At 49.9% G+C, this 20,292-nt stretch overlaps 1 protein-coding gene and 1 long non-coding RNA gene across 3 annotated transcripts in view; both read left to right on the top strand.

Annotated features, from left to right (window-relative positions):
- KCND3 (potassium voltage-gated channel subfamily D member 3) overlaps nt 1-20,292 on the top strand; it is a 205,695-nt gene that overhangs the window by 50,208 nt on the left and 135,195 nt on the right. The gene's annotated exons all lie outside the window — the stretch shown is intronic.
- LOC144244844 (uncharacterized) lies at nt 5,106-6,089 on the top strand. Its single transcript, XR_013339084.1, has 2 exons — nt 5,106-5,438; nt 5,727-6,089. It is a non-coding gene; the product is annotated as an uncharacterized LOC144244844 (long non-coding RNA).

Below are 20,292 nucleotides of genomic sequence, written 5' to 3'. Positions count from 1 at the left end.
ACCCTCCCCTGCTCACACTCTGTCTGTGTGTGTGTGTGTGTGTATGTGTGTGTGTGTGTGTCTCAAAAGTAAATAAAAATAAGGTTTTTTTTAAGGAAAGGGGGAGTATCTGGGGTTATCCAGCGGGCCCAGTAGAGTCACAAGCATCCTTACACGCTGAAGAAGAAGGCATGAGAGGGCAGGGGGACGCATGGGAGGGGGATTGATGTGCTGTCGCTGCCTTTGGAGATGGGGGAAGGGACTGCAAGCCGGCCTGTTAGCCCACTGAGACCCGTCCCAGACCTCTCAGCTCCAGAACTGTGAGGCGACACGGCCGTGTTGTTTCAGCCACTACACATGTGGTAACTTGTCACGGCGGCAACAGGAAACGGATACAGTCCCCAAGCACGGGCATGCGGAACGCGTGGCTCCTGCCGCCACGGTGCGCCTCCCGCCGGAAGCTCTTGTGTCGAGCTGGCCTATTCCCGATCCTCGCGAGGTGTCCTAGAGGGACATCTAGGAAAGATGAAGGGAGCCCTCATGCCGTGGGACAGAAGCTGAGTCACTGCAACTGCCCCTAGCCAGCGAGCCCTAAAATAATGGTAATCACAAGATTACGCGAGCCCTGACACGATACCATGCGCCAAGCACTGTCCTAAGCCCCCTGTTCTGTACTAGCTCATAAACGCCTCCTCATCGCTGTGTGAGGTAGTTTCTGTCTTACTCCACTTTATAGGTGAGAAAACTGCAGCCCAGAGAGGGTAAGTAACGTGTTTAAAGTCACACAGCCTGTCCGTGGTCGAGCTGGAATTTGAACCCCAGTTCTAGAATCTTTGCTTTTGGCTGTTACACTACGAAAATAATGGGCTGTCCTCTCTGTGGGGCCCAGTCCCTGAAGAGGAAAGAGTCTGCCTTCAGGAGGAATTCTGTGGAGTTTGGGGTGGGGGGAATGGTCCCTCCAAATCCTTCTGGTTTCACTCATTTCTTTTGGGATGTGTGAAGGCCCTGTGAGATATTGCCAAGGCTCTAAGAGTCAAAGCTGTAAGAAAAGGTATCCTCAGAGAAATGTCCCTCCCTACACATCTCTGCTCCCCGTTCTCATCCTCCATCTTTCCACCTCTTTCCCACCTACCTCTTGTAGGTAGCCAGCCTCTTAAGTGTCTGGTTTATCCCTCCTGTATTCCTTTTGCACAAATGAGCGAAGTATCTGCGTGCTTCCTTCTGCTCCTGTCTTTCTTAAGTGACGGGCAGTGTGCCGTAGGCACCCTTCTGCATTTTGCATTTTAAGATGTACAATCTCAACTACTTAACAGGACGCTCGGGAGGAACTTGGAAAGAGAGCTCAGTGACGATGCGCTGGGCTCAGCCTCCTTCACCACCAAGACGGGAGCTGGGGTGGGTCCTGCGTGAAGAACCCAACTCGCCCCTCGGTTTCAGACAAAATGCTCCTGGGCACCTCAGGACCTCTCTCAGCCACAGGGCTGAGCCGCCTGGGTGTGTGTCCTCGGTGGTCCCCTTCCTGATGTGTCCAGATTACCACAGTTAAGCCTCTCTCTAGCTTGGCCGTCCTTATAAGGAAGAGACCAGAATTCCTGTGTGGCTGGGGAGAAACTGAGGCTTAGAGGGGTTTTTAAGCCATTGGCTTAGTCACATGATGATTCAGCACAGAGTCAAGCCAAGACCCCATTTTTATGTGTTGTTCTCAGGTGTGGTCTGGTGCTGTATGGGGAACTGGGGACCAGAGGCAGACGGGTGCAGACCACCCGGGACAAGGTGGGTGGAGCGGAAGCCCCTCGCCCCAGTCTAGGTGCTGGCCTGTTTCTCCTCTTATTTGCTCAGTCACTGATTCAGTCGTCCATCCGCCCAGAATTCACTGAGCAGCACCCAGCCAGAGAGCTTGCCCGTCCCACACGTGAAGAGCGTGTGTATGTGTCATGTTAAACAGCGAAGTCCCTGGCCGTGTTCGGGTTCAGCAGTTACTGGAGACAGAGAGTGATGTGACCGCCCTGTGGGGTCCCCTCCAGCCCTAGGGTTCATTGCGTACCATCACGGGGAGCTTTCCCATTCCTTGTCACCTTGTTCCTTTTCAAGCCAGTTTGATGTGAATTCCAAACCCAGGCTCGACACAACTTGCTGTTTAAAGAAACAACACCCTCCCAAAACAGTGAATTGCATCCAATCACCTCGCTTTGTCCCGCATTCCGGCAGCTTTTCTCAATCTGCCTACCTAATTAGCTTCTCCTCCTAACCCAAAATATGATTAAATCTGTATTAAAAATATCTATGCAGAGTAGGATCAGACACACCTGAGCATTTTCTAAATTTAGCGAAGGACAATAGGCCCTGGGTTACTTTAATTGGGTGCGGGATTGCTGCAGGAATACATTTTCACTTGCATTTCCAGAGCCTTCCTCTCCGTCTCCTGCCTTTAAATTGCGTAGCAGAGGAAGGGGGAGCATAGTGGGGCCCGTTCATAACTGCCCTCCCTCCCGACTTCTCTCAGAGCTGAATGAACAAGGCCAGGCTGGTGGAGGAGGGGACAGGCGGGGAAGTGTTCCTCCGTTCACGTTCATGTTCGTCCACTCTGGCTCCGCTCGGCTGGGAGCACGGCTCTGACGGAGAGCAGCACCCGGCCCTGTGGCGGGAGGCAGCCCGGGGACACCAGCAGCACCTCCCTCATGACCCAGCTCTCCCGGGAGTCCCCGCAGGTCCCTCTGCTTTCTGGAGCTTGTGGGAGGAGGTCCTTGCTCGAAGCTGAGACATAGCCCTGTAGTTCTGGACAGGCTCCGGACAGTTGGGAAGGAAGGAGCATCTCCAAGGCACTAGCCTGTCCCATGCTGAGAGATGAAGTAGTGCCACTCTTGTCATTATAATGATGTCCCCTCCTCCCCACTGCCCCGGGACGGCTGGAATGACTTCCCTGAGTGTACCTATCACCCTTCCTCACTCACCAAGGAAAAAAGGGGCCTGGGGGTCCCAGCACCTGGAAGCCACTGGATGCATTTCGTTTGGCTAGTGGAGAGCTGGTTACCGACATGGGGTGGAGGCGTTACCCACCTAGAACCCAGGAGGTCTGACTACACAGACACAGGGAGTGGGCAAGGTCCTGGGGTGGGGGGTGGGGGGCTGGCAGGCTGGTGTGAGGATGCCCTCAGGGGTCTCCACTCCCTGCAGGGACTCTTACACCAGGTGCTTGCCACTGATTTCCAATTTGCAAATCAAAACAAATTTGCATGAATCTGGAAAAATCCACAGGAAAGACTGTTGCGATTTTAATGCAGCTGCTGGAGCTATTCAGAATCCAAGTTTACAGGAGGTTCTGTTAACTCCGATGCCTTCACAGGCTTGTTATCCCTGCTTGGAAACAGTCGTGTCTGCCGAGCAGAAGTTTCTGCCTCTGGTCCCAGGCGACTCTGCCTTCCCCTGCCCTGCACACTGGAAGGCGGGAGCAGTGGGTAGAGGTAGGAAGGGCTCTCACTTCCCACCTCCCACGTCCTACAGTGAATGACTGCCAGGAGTTGCTGTTACAGGGAGCTTTATGAGGTCCCCTTGAGGCTGCCCTGAAGCCCTGGGGGCCAGGACACTCAGGGCCCTCTGTAAACTAGACTCAGGTCCTGTTCCTGACCTCACTGTCATTCCCAGCTGGCCCCTGCCCTCTGCCGCTCTGCCCTGGGCCCCCTGCTCCGTGTCTGCGCCTCGAGCATAGGGAGTGAGAACTCATCTTCCCTCAAATGGACTTACACAAATGTAGTCAGGGTGATAGATTTGTCGCCAGACCAGTTGTACAGTGCCTTCCGAAGCCCTAAAGGAGGGGACTCCCCAGCTTGGTCCCCTGCTTTGGTGGGGCTTCTCTCCTGCCACTCCCCACCCAAGACAGAGCATTGGGCACTGACTGTCCACGTTTCCTGTGCAAAGGAGAGAGGGCACTTTGGGTGGGTGGGGGGCTTTCTTGGAGATCTTTAAGAGTGGGGGGGTCTCAGCCAGCTAAGGCTCCAGGGGAGTCCCATCCCAGGGCCCGTTCTCCCTCCTGTGCACCGTGACCCCACTCCCTCTGGGCCATTCACTTAACAGGTATTTGTCACACTTCCACATGATGGGTGCTATTCTAGTCAATTGGAATTACAGCAGTGAATAAAGTAGAATGAAATTCCTACCCTCATGGAACTGACACTCTAGTGGGGGGTGATCACATAGAGAAAACAAAAACCAGAACTCGTCGGGTGGTGGGGAGTGCCGTGTTAGGAGATGGAAGTGGAGCGAGAGGGTGAGCGGTAACAGAGGCACGGCAGTTTTGCTCAGGCAGCAGGCAGGGAAGGCCCCTCGAGAGATGTGCCGCGATCACAGGAAGAGAGGGAGTGAGCCATGGGGCGTCCTGGTGCCTGGTCCGGTGCCTGGCCTACAGCAAGGGCCCAGTGAATGTGGCATGCATGTGTGGCTGGACAGATGGATGGAGGGAAGTGGGAGAGAGGGCAGGGAGAAAAAAGAGAGAGAAGTGAATACAGGCACACTGCCATGCACGTTGCATCCTGGAAAGCCCAGCACAGTGGGTGTCGTCTCCCTCTCCGCACCTGGGAAGTGGTGACTCTACCGTTTCTCCTCTGTCAAGCCTGCCACCCAGAACGACTCTGGCTATCACCCGTGTTTCCTGTGCTCGGAACTTCAGTGGCTTACTGCCAAAAGAGGGGGGCAAGCCCAGTCAGGGATGGGGTTCCAAAGTGGACAGTAAAGGGATGTGCCCTTCTTCACCTGTGGGTGGGAAGGCCCAGGCCTAGCGGCAAGACCCAGGGTGAGAGGAGTCGGGCAGGCTCCCGCAGAGAGAGGGAGGGAGGGGGTTCTCTGCCCCAGCCTTCCCAGCCTCTCAGCCTGGTGCTCTCCTGCAATCCCGCCTGGAGGGCGGCCCGGCTTGCTGGTCCCCCATAATCCCAGGGGAGGAGACAGTCCTGGGAGGTGTTACTAACTGACTGCAGGAAATGGGAAGGGTCCTGCTGCCCAAGCTCGGAGGTTGGAAGGCCCCAGAGATGAGGAATCAGAAGGCCCAAGAGATGAGGAGTATTGTTTTGGAACAGGGAACATTCTAAGCTTCCGGAATGCTGTTTCCTTGGTCCTCTTCCCTGCCTGTTGGTAATTCTGACACTAGGCAAGAAGAGCCCTCCTGGTCTGTGGCGTTCCCAGAAACACTTCTCAGAATCTAGCCCAGCCCCTGAAGTGCCCGTAACTCTGGGCAGAGCCCAAAGCTCTGGAATAGGACAGAAGCCAGCTCTGGAGCCACTTTGAATCTTTGGGCTCAAAACACAGGGTGTTTGGTTTTGGCTGCCTCGTGGAGGAAGAGAAGTGTGAGGCCACTCTGGCAGCCAGCAGACTAATGTTATGTTGTGTCTTGACCTAAGAGCGCAGGCTCTGGAATCAGAGACCCCTGGCCGTGGATCTGTGCACTGACATCACCAGCTGTGTGACTATGGGTGCGTCACTTACCCTCTCTGGGCCGCAGGGTCCCTGGCTGGCAAAGGGGGAGATGATGATAGTTTCCACCCCACGTGAGTACTGTGAGGATTGAACGGGCAGGTAGATGTAAAGGGCCTAGAGGAAGTACTGTTTGACACCTCGTGAGAGAAGGTCAGTAGAGTGAAGGGGGATGCATGTTTAGAAAAGAAAGGGCTGGAGAGGAAGAAAGAGACCAGGCATCTTCCAGAGGGAGTGCTTCTTGTGAGCGATGGGTCCGAGTACAGAGGTGCTGTTTCTCTTCCCAGGGCGGCTTCCTCCTGGAGCAGCAGAGGGAAGGCTAAGTGCTGGGCCCTTCTCTAGCCTGGCTGGGCAAGCCACTTCCCTGTTCCTGCCTCAGTTTCCTCTTCAGGAGAACGAGGTGGTTGGACCGCAGGGCCTCCCAGGCGCCTCCAGGGCTCTCCTTGTGCCCTTCCGTGGGCAGGCACCTCTGAGGCAGTGAAGAGGTCAGGCTCTGATCGCACACATCTGCGCCTGAACCCCAGAACTTGGACGTCTCACCTGCCTCGCTGTAATACTGAAGGCCTTGACGTTTAAAGGATACAATGTGAATGCCATGCTTAATGGTATCTGGTGTCCGTCCATAGTTGCTCAATAAATTGTAGCCATTATGTCTCTTCCTCCTGCTACTCTCACCCACCACCCTAGGACAGTGTGACCCACCCTGATGTCCCTGCTCCTGCCCCCAGCTCAGCTCAGGGAACTCTTACGCCGTGGGAACCACGGAGAATCAACACACACAAACCGTTTGGTATTGAAGTTAAGTAAAATTCACTGCAGAGTTACCCTGATACATTCTTAATGGTACGCATAATTGTTTCTGAGCTGCACAATAATTAGACATAAATGGTAAGCTAGGCATGTAAATGAAAATAATTAGTATATGTAATAATTAGGCAAAGAAGGCATTTTTGTGATCAGCTGGGAGGAGGGAGGAGACAAGGCTGTGGAAGAGGATCGGGGGAGGGGAAAGGATGCCTGGCCCCGTCCTTCTCTCCCACAAGAGAGGGCTGGCCCCTTTTCTAGGTCTCATCAGGGCCAGACCCCATCAGCCGCCGGGCCCCAGGTTCCAGGGCTAGGGCCTGACACACCGCTTAGCCGGGCATTCTTCGAACACGAGTTTGTACCGAGAGAAGAGAGAACACAGGCGGCTGCCCCTGGGAGTCTCCCGTGCCCCGGTGGGAGGGACCCCCTCCTCTCCTGGGATGGGCAGCGCCTGAAACAGTGACTGGGGCATGGAAGTCCTCAATGCCTGTCTGGTGAATGAATGGGTGCATGCACAGAAATGCCTCTGGGTGAGATGCCTGTAACTGAGGAGCAGTGGGAAAATAGAGGAAAATTCACGGCGGTGGGGGAAGCACGGAGGAAGCTGGCAGGGAGCACGGCACAGCCTCCACAGGCCCTGAACAACACGACCAGGACTGTCCGTTTAGCGAACAGGCTGCTTGCGCTCCATTTCCTGGGCCATTAGTTGCCCTGTGCCTCAGTTTTGGGCCCTGTGAATTAGAGACAGACTGTGGTAAGGATGAGTGAGTTAATATGGTTAATACACGGAGAGTGCTTAGCCCAGTGCAGGGTGCACGGTCATGCGAAATAAAGCCACTTATTAGCCATTTTTATGGCTGCTTTTTGTTAAGTATCTGTGCCTCTTGAAGCCTGGTTTACTTACTTCTCCGCAGCGTAGCAGCAGAGAGAGGGATAGAGGGGCGGGAGCTGTAGGAGACAGTTCTGACTTGAGGGGCCCTTGGTGGGGGGCAGGCCAGGCTTCAGGGGCTCAGGGGACAGGAGAGGCACGGTCCCTGCCCACTCGGAGCTGACGATACAGCGGGGGTGAAGGAGATGGTTAATAAACGTAAATAAAACATACAGTAGTTCAGTTAGTGCTAAGTGCTGTGGAAACCAATGTGGACAGGCGGCAATAAAGAAAGCCCGAGAGGGTGTGGGGGTGGAGGAACCGCATTGGCCCAGAGACAGTCGGAAGGTCACAGACTTTTTGCATCTAACTCTGTGTGTGTGTGTGTGTGTGTGTGTGTGTGTGTGTGTGTGTGTGTGTGTGTATGCTTACTTTGTGGATTTTCTGGGATGAAGTTTTAAATCCCAGGCCAGCTGGAAGGAAGCCTCCCTCTGCCCACTGCCTAGCCCGGGTTTGCCTGGGGAATGCATTATGCTATCCAGTGTTTTACAGAAAGAAGATAGTGAAATGACCCTCCCAAGGTCACACAGCTAATACTCAATTAATTATTGGGCAGCTCACCTATGTATGTAAAGCCAAGAAAATATATTTGTAAATGCTAATTGCTGTCATGTGGTCGTTGTTTACCAGTGAAAAACCCTGCACTCATACATGGTACTATGTTTACTTCTTCTTTTTTTTTTTTATTGTTTTATTTATTTCTGAGAGTGAGAGAGAGAGAGAGAGCATGAACAGGGGAGGATCAGAGAGAGAGGGAGACACAGAATCTGAAACAGGCTCCAGGCTCTGAGCTGGGTGTCAGCAGGGAGTCCGACGCGGGGCTCGAACCCACGAACCGTGAGATCATGACCTGAGCTGAAGTCGGAAGCTTAACTGACTGAGCCACTCAGGTGCCCCTATGTTTACTTCTTCTAAGGGAGGTGTTCTTATCCCAGTTTGTAGATGAAGAAACTGAGGCCCTGGGAGATTAAGTGACCTTCCGAAGGTTACCCAAGTCTGCTTGTGTCTGACTCTAGAGCCTGTCCTGTTAACTGAGAGAGGCACTAAGTGAGAAGAAGCCACTGTGGGGTTTCCAAAGCTGAATGAGGAATGTGAGAGAGTAAGGTATTAGATAAGAGGGCAGGCTCTAAGTTCATTTTCCTATCCAAGTGACCTTGAGTAAGCCTCATGACCTCTCAGTGCCTGGTCGATACAGTGGGGATAGTAACGGTAACCTCTCATGGCGTCCTTGTGGGCATTAAGTGAATTAACCCATGTCAGACATTAGCATAGCCATCTGACCAGCCAGGAGAGTGCTAGGGTGAGCCCAGGCCAGGCAAGTGGGGCCTGGCCGGGGTTTTCTCTAATGGGGACCCCTTACTCATACAGAACCTAGAGGTGGGCTCTGGCCCCTGGATCGTGACTGGCAGAACCCCACTCTGGATCGGGGGGCTCTCTTGCCTCTCCCTCTATGCACGATGATGTGACTGAGACCCCTGGCTTGAAGTGTGATGCTATGAAGGCCCACATGACCTCAGCCCCCAAAGAAACCTGTAAACATGGCCAGGGTGGAGACCTGTTTGTGGCTGGTCTAGTTCAGCACGTCTCAGCATCCGGCATGATGTGGGCACACATTCTGGGGCTGCTCAACGCCAGTGCCGGAGGAGGGGACTCACTGAGAGCAGGGAGCGAGGCTGTCTGGCCCCTTCCTTGCTCTGCCCAGGCAGAGCTGAGGCAGCTGACCACAGAGGTCAGTGGGGCATTTGATGTCTGAAGGTCCGAAGCATCAGCTGACACCTGTCCAGCCTCGTGCTGGTCCCTGGAAACACAGGATGGCCCAAACGTGGAGACAGGCAGTGAAGACGGCTCCCTACCTCAGAAGTGCGGCTTACTGAACGCATCTACACGCAGGGTCTGGCCCCTGTCCCAGGTAGGAGGCAGTGGTCAGGAAGGAGGATGCCCGAGTCCCTCTCAGGGTCATAGCCAGAAGCAATATGTTTTCCCCTCCAGGGAAATTAAGAGTCAGGTGCAAGGGAGCCCGTGTCTGGAGGGAAGACAGGTCGGGCTGTTATTTCTCAAGTGCATCATGTCCTGAAATAGCCCAGAGCTGCGACAGCCCTGACATCGCTCTCTGCCCAAAGCAAGTTGGTCCGAGGAAGCTCTTGTCTTCGCCCTCCACGCTGCCAAAACCCTCCTGGAGAGGCACTTTTTAAGCACGAGAGGCCCTCGGCCGCTCGGCTGGGACGGCGGTGCCGCTGCTCGGCCCGAAGCCGGGCCTCCAGTTCGCGCCTGGATCTCCTGTGCATGCTAACAGCCAGGGGAGAAAAACTCTCCCGCCTGAAGTGGGAGCTGGAAATGCTTTTGGATGACCCGGACAGGCTGATTGAACCCCAGGCTCCGCCTCTCTTCACTGAGCGTTCTTCAGAGCCTGCTGTTCCCCAGAATCTTCCATGCTCCCTGAGCACAGCGTTTATCGCTTTATTAGAGCACTTAGCGGCATGCTAGTGTAATTATTTGTTTATATGTCCATAATGTTCTCTTGTGGGCTGTCTGCCCTTCAGAGGGAGGGTGCTCACATTAGTCACCTTTGTGTCTGCAATCCCACGCTTGGTGCCCAGCCCGCCGGTGCTTGGTGGATGCTGTGGACGGGATGTGAATGAAGGGAGGGAGGGAGGCACAATGCAGAGCCGTTCTTGGCAGTGCCCATCTCCTGTGACTGCTCGTGGGCAAGGGGAAGCGTGGACTGGGCTCTGCTGGGGGTCCTTGCCCGACACTCGTGAATTCCTTCGTGATTTGAAATCCCAAACCCTGCGCACCTGCGTGGCCACGCCCTCGGTCCCGCCCCCTGTGGCCAGTGGCGCTCACAGCGGCCCTCTGCCTTCACGCAGGGGAGGAGTGTGAGGAGGGGCCACTCACCTATGGGCAACAAGACCCTGCCCGTCTGCTGAGGAGCTTAGGGCTTCCAAGGAGGTAGTAAGCTTCTGGGTTTTCATTGACACAGAAATGTGTGCTGGGTCCTTGGCTGGAGGAACAGAAATACGTTTCCAAGATGTTGACCCAGGTGTTAGAATGCCCGAGATTAGAATCCTGGATATGAAAGTGAAAAGGTCACACTTAACACACACACACACACACACACACACGACTGCATGTCGAGATCTGGGCCTGGAAACGTCAGTGGCAGGGCCACCTAAAGTTCCCTGGAGAACCAGAGTAAGGGATTTTGGGGAACGTGGAGCCCAGGAAAAAAAGGAAGGTCATGGGATGGTTTAGGGGCTCATCTCCGCTTTGCAGACTCAGCCCTGTACTATGGAATCAGATGGTGATGACCGGCTGGACAAGGGAAGCAGGCGGGAAGCCACCTTAGAGGGCGTGTTCGGTGCTGTCCAGCTTCGTGCATTTACATCTGCCACAGTGAGCCCACCCTCTCCGCTCCACCATATTGGTTCGCAAAAGTGCATCTGAGCCAGGGGTCCAAAGAGTCCCGGAGAACGCGCCTTGGAAAGGTGGAGCTGGGGGGCTTTAGTGACCATACATTCCATTTTAGCGGTGGGGAAACAGAGGTTGAGTGGTCAGGCGATCTGTGCATGGCCACCCAGCAGTGAGGGCAGAGCCGGCCCAGGACCAGGCCTGTTGCCTTGTGTCCTGTATCTGTTCAGAGCCCTCGGGGACGATCACACCTGAGTGCGTGCGTGCGCCCGGCCCATCCCCAGACAAAAGCCTTGAGGGTAAGGTCTTACCTCTGTTTCACTTACAGAGGAGACACTCAGCAGACATTGATTGATGCTTTACATTGCTATCTCATCGAATCCTCACAACGACCATATAAAACAGGGACTGCTCTTCTATTGATGAGGAAATTGTGACTCAGAGAGGTCAAGTTACTCACCTCAAGTCACACAGCTACCAACTGCTGGTAATGGAACTTACATACAGATGTGACTTCACAGTCCAAGGGGTCTATTTAGCACGGTTTCAGCATGCTTCCTATATGTTGGGTACGGATCCAAGCCCTTCCATGCACTAAATTAATTCTTCCCACAACCTACAAGATAAATGCTATTATTATCCCATGTAAAGGCACAGAGAGCCTAAGTATCTTTCCCAAAGTCACACAGCCAGTATGAAGCAGAGCTTGGATTTGAGCCTCGACTTTCTGACTCAGAAGCCTCCTAATGCTGTACGACGTGCACTCAGTAAACATTTGTTGAGTGAGTGAACAGCACAGGAGTCACTGCTGTGTGTCACAAGAGTCCCCAGTCTGCCAACGATGACCACATCACCTCTCCTCAAAACACAAACTGAAAACCACTTACAGGAATCTCGATTTTACCTTGAGTTCAAGGCAGAGATTCAAGGCAATTGCTCTTGCCGTCTCCCTTCCTTTCCTCCTGCCACTGCCACCCTGCTCATGAATTAAAGATGCTGTCTGTGGCCACAGGTTCGTAATGGCACTGCCTCCTTTGTGTTCATCTTGGACAAATTAGGACTGCCTGGAAGCACTCTTGGGCTTCAAGGCAACAAATAGTTGGAGGCAGCAATGTCTATAGAGTGAGTTTTTCAGCTGCCTTGAGGAAAGAACACCGGGGCTGCTGCAGTAACTTAAAGAATTTTTTTAAATAATTGCTTACCCACAAGCGCCTTCCCTCTATCATCTCCACCATAATGCCTTATATTTAGGCACCTGCGTTATCTCTCCAGGAGCTCGGAGCCCTGGTTTATTCTGTTGATCTTCCTAACGGCTCTGGGAGAGGCGACACCAGGTTGCCTTTTCAGCTCTCCTGCAAGAAGGAAAAATCAGTTCTGAAAATAAGCAATGACTGCTTCCTGTCCAAGGCCGGGGACAATCAGGGGGTTGATGGTGCTGTGGGGGAAAACATCACTAGGAACAGCTGGGAGACTTATTATACTCTGAACCTTGGCTCTGCCATTCTTTTTTTTTTTTTTTTAATATTTTTATTTATTTCTAGGAGAGAGAGAGAGACAGCGTGAGCAGGGGAGGGTCAGAGAGAGAGGGAGACACAGACTCTGAAATAGGCTCCAGGCTCTGAGCTGGCAGTCAGCACAGAGCCCGACGCGGGGCTCGAACCCACGAACCGCGAGATCATGACCTAAGTGAAAGTCGGACGCTTAACTGACTAAGCCACCCAGGCGCCCCATTGGCTCTGCCATTCTTAACTAGCTGTGTTATCTTGGGCAAGCCATTCACCCTCTCTGGGCCTCGGTAAAATGAGAGGTTAGAACAAAGATGATTTCTGAATTAAGATGCAGCAGACAAAAGTGCTCAGGAGCTCTTTATTCAGCTAGGGCTTGAATTCTAACTGTCCCATCTCCTACTACCTATGTGGCCTTGGGCAGTGTTCTATATATACCTTACTTACCAAAGTCCGAGTTCAAAGCAGTGAAACAGAAAAGGAATTTAATGCAGGAAATTAGTGACCAGAAAATGAAGAACGAGAAGCCGGATTGGGGGTGGAGATGTAAACCAGGCATTAGCAGGATGCTACTGCTCCTGGAGGGAGGCTGCATTATGGGAGCTCGCCCGTTGGCATTGCTTCCTTCTCAGAAGGTGGAATTGTGATGGCTTGTCTGGAGGGAAACACCACACGGCAGAGAAGAGAGAAATACCCTGACGTCTCACTTCCTCCCCACCTCCAGTCTCCTACCATTGCCTCCCATTGGCTGAATCCAGCTGGAGGCAGGTTGGTGCAGGAACCCAGGAAACATAGCACGCGGAAGGCATGGGTCGGAGGGCCAAGAGGTACACGACCAGCGCGCTCTCTTTGCCCGAATGTCTTCATCTATAAAATGGGATGATGACATTGCCCCCCCCCCATGGTGTTTTTGGGAGGATTATATGAGATAATGCATGCAAAGTCCTGGCCTGATGCCAACATTACCGGTCGACGAGAACTCTTAAGTCTTAATATCTTCTGATTCTTTCCTGTGTAACTGACCAGGCATGTCTGAATGTGGGGCGTGCTGCCCTGGGAAGTACAGATAGAGATGGTGTTCTCAGGACCTAGTGAGAAGAGGTCTGTCATTCATTCAACAAACGAGGAATGCTACTAAATAACAGACAACAGTGCCAGCTCCAAAGGGCTCAGAGATGCAGAATATGTGATCCAGGCACAGACTGCAGGTGAAATGGTAGCTTTTGCAGTCAAATAAATTTTTAAATGATGTTTAAAATTATTTGCCAGATTAAGGATTATCTCCAAAGAGACCCAGAGCAGAGCTCCTATTTTCTGACCTCTCCCACCTCCCCTTCTCTTCATTCCTCTCCTAAAGGCCACACAACCCTTAATTTCTCTGCCGTATCTTGACTCCGGCTTCTTGAGCTCTGAGTTTCAGGGGTGATTTGGGCCTGAGCTGTTCAAGCACCTCACTTCTTTCATGTACAAGTTGTGCTGTGTGTCCCTTAGAGGTGCATTTTCCACCCTTCCGGGCCCGCCCTGTGCCCTGGACTGCATGTCCAATGCTGTCTGGCCATCAGGCATTGGTTGAAGATCCAGCGGGGGACCTGCGGGTGAGAAAAAGAGAGGCTGGGGTATTTCCTCCCTGCTTCCTCACTGCCATGGGCACCATTCCACGATTAGCGCTCTAGCCAGGCAGCCCCTGCTCCCTCGCTCAGGCCATTGGTGCCCCCGTCCCTGCTCTGTCGGCGAGGGGCTGGTGACAGCCTCCGGCCATTGCTAGTACCTGGGTACCTAGGCATCCGCTGTTGGCCCACTCAGTCCTGCCCCACCTCTACCAATGGTCCTTCCATCAGAACCTCTGGCCCTTCTGAGTTTGTTAATTGCCTGACCCTGACCTCGGCTCCTTTGAAGAATAAGCTGTGTGGCTTAGTGGCAGGTAGGAGGGCCTCTATGCCAAAGGGCTGTAAAAGCAGATTCCAGCGCAACTTTCTCAGCTGTAGCCTCAGGCAAGTTACTCAACCCTTCTGAGCTTCTTTTCTCAACTGGTTTACAGAGGTCAGAATAGGAATTGAGGCAAGAAGGCGGCAAGAAGCAAGGATCCCCACACCGGGTCTTTATAGAGGCTCAACCAGAATAAGTGAGACAACTTGAGAAGAGCGCTTAGCAGAGCGGCTTGTGGTAGGAGCTTAGTCGTGTAAGTTTTCCTTGCCGATTCAGGGCGTGCATCCCACCCTTACCCCCTGGAACCCCCCTCTGCTGGGTATGCTGGGTGTGGATTTAGCCCCCAGATACACCAGGTTGGCGAAGGCAGGAGCTGAGAGGGGGCATACTTTGTGAAGTCTCCCTCCTGGGACCAGAAGAGGGACTAGGTCACAGTAAGAGGGCTCGTGGGCAGTGACCTAACCCCAAGGTCAGGGGTCCCGGGGCGGTAATGGCAGGCAGCCCTGCACGCTCCCAAAAAGGTTGGTGGCTCTGGAGGGTGTTGGGACACACACTCACAGCTGCTGGGGGTTGATGGGGTAGACCTTCGGGGTGAATGTGGGACAGACCGAGTGGAGGGGACGCACCGGCAGAGGGCGCCAGCCCTGGGCGGGCCCCACGGTGGGGGCTCCAGCCGCCCCTCCAGCTCACACTTGGCCTGGGGTGTTCAGCAACAAGAGACTGTTTCAGAAACAGGAGAGGGAAGAGGAGGAAGCACCCAGCACGGGGAGGCTCGAGCGCGGCCAAGCAAGCTGGTACTGGAATTATGTGCAGTCCATATGCCAATTTGCTTTGTCATTGCCTGGCTATTTTTAGAAGCCACCGGCGTATCTAGGAAACCAGAATCTGTTGACTGTGTTTCTTCAGCGTGGGGAGTGTGATTATTTCCCAGAGATGCTGAAGGAATGTGTGAGGTCGGGCGGCGGGAAGGCGACCTCTCCCCCCTCCCCCCACCCCGGGGCAGGGCGCACGTGCGGACGGTGCCCACGCGGCAGCGCGCACCCCCTTCCGTAGGGTTCGCCTCCGCCGATTCGGTTGCGAGGCCAGCGTCCTGGTGACCTTTCCCAGATGGAACATCGGCAGGGAGTGGAGGCCTCCATTTTACCTCCCAGCTGGGAGGCCAGTGGGGTCCTTTACCCCCTTCCCACCCCCCAAGGTATGGGGCGGCGGCCTTTGTACAGTGGCCTGGGGACAGAGCTGTCCTTGGCTCCGTGGTCCCAAGGAGGAGTAGGAAGCAGAGAGGACAGGGGATGGAAAAGCAACAATTTGGTCTCCAAATAGGAACCTTGGAATAGTCCCCATCTCCCTTCCTTGCAGTCTGGCCCCTTCAAGGGCAGTGTCATCCATTCAGGGACTGCCTGGAATCCAGAGAAAAGTGGCACTTGCCTAAAACCAGGTCCTAACGGACCAGAGATGCCATCTCAGGAGGGAGGGGGTGCCAGCCTTAGCTGGATTCATCCTCCGGTAAGACTGTTGCTGACGGAACTCTGCCATGGATTTGCCAGAAGAACTTTCAGTTGTGAGATCTGGTACTTGTTAACATGTAAATTTGCCCAGCCACCTTCAGGGGCAGGGTGGTCAGGATTATGACAGCTTTGGTAAGGGAGGAAATGAAGGCACGTAGAATAAAATCCAGCAGCGGTCCAGGGCAGAGGTCTCAAGACTAGTTCTGTGCTATTTTTCTCCACCTCAGTTTCCCCATCCTAGGATGAAGAGAAGTCATCTGCCCTGTCTCGTCCCAAGGTCATTAAAGGCTTATAAATGATTCTGTGTCCCAAAGAGAAACAGAAATATGAGGGCTCATTCTCTCCCTGACAGTGACCCTCTCCACCCCGTGCCCATGCGAACATCTGCTGCCTCTGAGGGCATCCGGGCATTTTCCCAAAGCCCGTCCTCCAGCCAGGCCAGGCCCCCTGTTATGTGGTCTCAGTTCTGCTCTGTAATCATCTGAGTAAACGATTGTAGTGAACACTTACTGAGCATTTATTATGTGCCAAGAACAAGTCCAAGCACTCCGCAAGGATTAGCGCAATCATTACAACTTCCATAGAGAACGGATGTTTCTAGGTAGGTGGGTATGGAGTTGGAGAATAAACATGTGTCACCCCTCCATTCCCAGTCCGTATGTTCACCGTCTTCCTTTCCTTGCCTTACTCTACTCTCTAGGGCTTTCCGTACAATGGTGAATGAAAGGGTGGATGGAAATGGTGAAAGCTGTCATCCGTGTCTTGTAACCAGCCTAAGAGCATCTAGTCTCTCACCATTGAGCACGATGTTAGCTGTAGGTGTTTTACAGATGCCTTTTTCCAGTTGAGGAGCTTTGCTGAGACCTTTTTTTTATTATTACAAATGGGTGTTATATTTCATTAAAAGCTCTTTATACATCTATTGATATGATTATATGGACTTTCTTTTATTAGTCTATTAATGTGATGAATTACACTGAAGATGTTATATAGAATTGATATTATTTCTTCCCTAAATGTTCAGTAGAATTTATCACGAAGCCCTCCATACCTTGTTTATAACATTCTTTTATCTTTTTGAACTGTGTAGAAGCTATAGTGAAGTTTAGTCTTTCATGCTTCTTTTTTTTTAATTTTTAATATTTATTTTAGAGAGAGAGAGAGAGAAACAGACACAGACAGAGTATGAGCAGGGGAGGGGCAGAGAGAAAGGGAGACACAGAATCAGAAGCAGTCTCCAGGCTCAGAGCTGTCAGCACAGAGCCCAACGCAAGGCTCAAACTCCTGAATCGCAAGGTCATGCATGACCCGAGCCAAAGTAGGTCATTTAATGGACTGAGCCACCCAGGTGCCCCCAGTCTTTCATGCTTCTTATAAGTGATTTTGTATCTTTTTTATCTTTCCCAGATTGGGAGTTTTCCAATTATACTCATTTTTTTAACGAAAGAGCTTTTGGTTTCATTGAATCTGTCTTTCTATTTTTCTGTTTCCTATTTCATTGATTTATGCTCTTTTCTTTCCTTCTGCTTACTTTGGTTTTAATTCTTTTTTTTTACCCTAGTCTCTTACAATTGAAGCCTAGATCATTGATTACTTTTTCTTTTAGTATGAACATGTAATGCCGTAAATTTCTAAGTACTGCTTTAGCTACTCTATACTGCTAAGTTTGATGTGTTGTGTTCTTTGTATTCAGTTAAAATATTTTCTTTTTGACTTTTCATTTGACCCATGGGTTTTTAGAAGTGCACTGCTTAATCTCCTAATATTTGAGGATATTTCAGATATCTTTTCTAAAAATGTCTAGTTTAATTCTATTATTGTCAAAGAGAAGACTTTGTATAATTTCAGTCCACTGCAACATACTGAGACTTGTTTTGTGGCCAATAATGGGATCTGTCTTGGTAAGTGATGTACAGGCATCTGAAGACAATGTGTTGGGTGGAGTTCTCTAATTACGTCAATCATGTCAAAAAGGTTGATGGGATGGTTTGAGTTTTTTATATTCCTGCCGATTTTCTATCAATTGCTACCTTTTCTATCAATTGCTGAGAAAAGAATGTTCAAATTTCCAACTACAGTTGTGGATTTGTCTATTTCTCATTTCCCTTATATTATTTTTTGTTTATATCATATCATATATTTTGAAGCTCTATTACAAGGTGCATGTGCATTTAGGGCTGGTGTATCCTTTGATGAATTTATTCCTTTACATTATAAAATTATCTCTCTTTATCCCTGGTAATAGGCCTTATTCTCAAGTCTACTTTGATGTGGTCCCCCGAGTTTTGTTTTGATCAGTGTTTCCTTAGTCTGTCATTTTTCCAGTCCTTTATTTTTTATCTATCTCTCTCTTCATATTTAAAGTGTGTTTTGTAGAGGCAGCACATAGTTAGATCTGGATTTTTAATCTAATCTAACTATATGCTAATCTTGATTTTAATCTAGATTTTTTTTATATCTAATATGACCATGGTTTTTAGTTGAAGTTTTTAGACCATTTGTATTTAATATAGTCATCAATACAGTTGAGTTTAAGTCTACTATCTTACTGTAGATTTTCTAATTGTCTCACTTGTACTTTATTCCTGTTTTTTCTTCCTCTGCCTTATTATGTATTAACTGAGTATTTTTATGATTCCATTTCATCACTATTACTGGCTTATTAGCCATATTTCTTTATTTTTTACTGATTAATCTATGGCTCATAATATATTTATTGTAAATATAAATATATTTTATTGATTTTAACATATCAGAGTTTATCTTAAAATAATATATCACTTCATATGTAGTGTAAAGCATCTTATAGCTATGTACTCTATTTTCTGACTCTTGTCCTTTGTGATATAGTTGTCATACATTTTATGAACCCCACACTACCAAGTGAAATTTTTCTGTTCTAAACAGTCAACATTTTTAAAGAGATTACAAAAATGAGTAAAAATATATTTCTATTAATCCCACATATCTATTCCGAGTGCTTTTCATCCCTTTGTGCAAATCCAGATTTTCATCTAGTATCATTTTCTTTTATCCTGGAGAACTTCCTGTAACATTTCTTAGGCAGGGCTGCTGCTGCTGAATTATCTCAGCTTTAATTTGAGAAAGGATTTATTCTGCTTTTATATTTGAAAGATACTTTTGCTGGATATAGAATTTTAGGTTGAGGGACCCCTGGGTAGCTCAGTCAGTTAAGTATTCGACTCTTGATCCCGACTCAGGTCATGATCTCACAGTTCATGGGACTCTGTGCTGACAGTGTGGAGCCTGCTTGGGACTCCCTCTCTCCCTCTCTCTCTCTGCCCCTCCTCTACTTGCACGCTTGCATGCATATGCACTCTCTTTCTCAAAATAAATAAACTTAAAAAAGAAAGAATTTTAGGTTGACAGTTTTTCTCTCAGTTGTTAAGCGACTTGTCAACGTGTTCTGACTTGCATACTTTATGACAGGAGGACTGACGCTTTACCTTTGTTCTTCTGTATATAATGTCTTTTTTCCACTGGCTGTTTTTAAGAATTTTCTCTTTATCATTGGTTTTCAACAACTTTGTTTTGATGTCCTTTGGTGTAATATTTTTTAATGTTTACTCTGTTGGGAGTTCAGTGAGCCTTTTGCATCAGTGGATTTATAGGTTTTGACGGTTTTTGAAAAAAAAAATTGATCATTTCTTCCGATATTTTTTCTGTATTCCTTTGTATGTGTGTGTGGGGGGGGGTGTCTCCAATTATACATATGTTAGATCACTTCATATTGTCCTGTAGGTCACTGATATGTTCGTTTTTTCAGTCGTTTCTTCTTTATTTTGGATATTTTCTATTGCTACATCCCCAAATTCACTGACCTTTTCTTCTGTTGTGTCTGGTTCCCCCCCTAATCTCCTTCATTATATTTTTCATTTTAGTTGCTTTTTTTTTCATTCTTAGAAATTTCATTTGGATCATGTTTATATCTTCTATTTCTGGCCTCATCATGTTCACATTTTCTTTCACATTCCTGAGCATATATAGTATATTTGTTATAGTAGTTATAGTATTCTTAAATGCTAATATGCATCATTAGCATATTGCATCATTAGCATATAGTATTGGTCCAATGTTAATTGCATCATTTCTGTCAATCCAAGTAATTTCCTATGAATTAGTTTTCTCTAGCCATTGGTCACTTTTTTCTGCCTTTTTGCTTGCCTTTTTTTTTTTTCTATTAAATGTCAGACATCATGCATTTTACTTTGTTGGGTGATTTTTTTTTTCTTAAAGAGTGTTAGACTTCATCCTGCTATATAGTTACGTGGGATCAGTGCAGTACTTTTAAGACTTGCTTCTATGCCCTCTTGGGGGTGACTCTGAAGCTGCCTTTCAGCACCCCTACTAAGATACTTCCTTCCTGAGGACATGTCCTCATGCTTTGTGGATTTATCATAAGATCTGTTCACCCTGGCTCGTGGGAACATGAACCCTTCCCAGCCCCATTTAAGCTCTGGAAGTTGTTTGGCCTGTTGCTTTGTGATGGTCCCTTTCCCCAGCCTCATGGAGTCCCCTCTCTTGTATGTGCATATCACTATTCAGCCAAAGATTTAAGGATATCCTTTTCAGATATCCAGAGCTCTTGCTGATATGCTGTTCTTAACATCTTGCTGCCTCTGTCTCCCTTAAACCCAAGAGACTGGCCTCTGCGTCCTCTTCCCTTTGCTGCAGCCTGGAAACTTGGTCCATGCAGTAAGGTGGGGAGCTTGTGGACCCCCTATACCTTGTTTGGGTCCTTTCTCTCAGGACTACA

This window comes from Crocuta crocuta, unplaced genomic scaffold (genome assembly GCF_008692635.1).
Source record: "Crocuta crocuta isolate KB4526 unplaced genomic scaffold, BGI_CrCroc_1.0 scaffold364, whole genome shotgun sequence".
NCBI classification, from domain to species: Eukaryota; Metazoa; Chordata; class Mammalia; order Carnivora; family Hyaenidae; genus Crocuta; species Crocuta crocuta.
The sequence above is the reverse complement of the archived record's forward strand: the minus strand, read 5'-3'. Positions and strand labels throughout refer to the sequence as shown.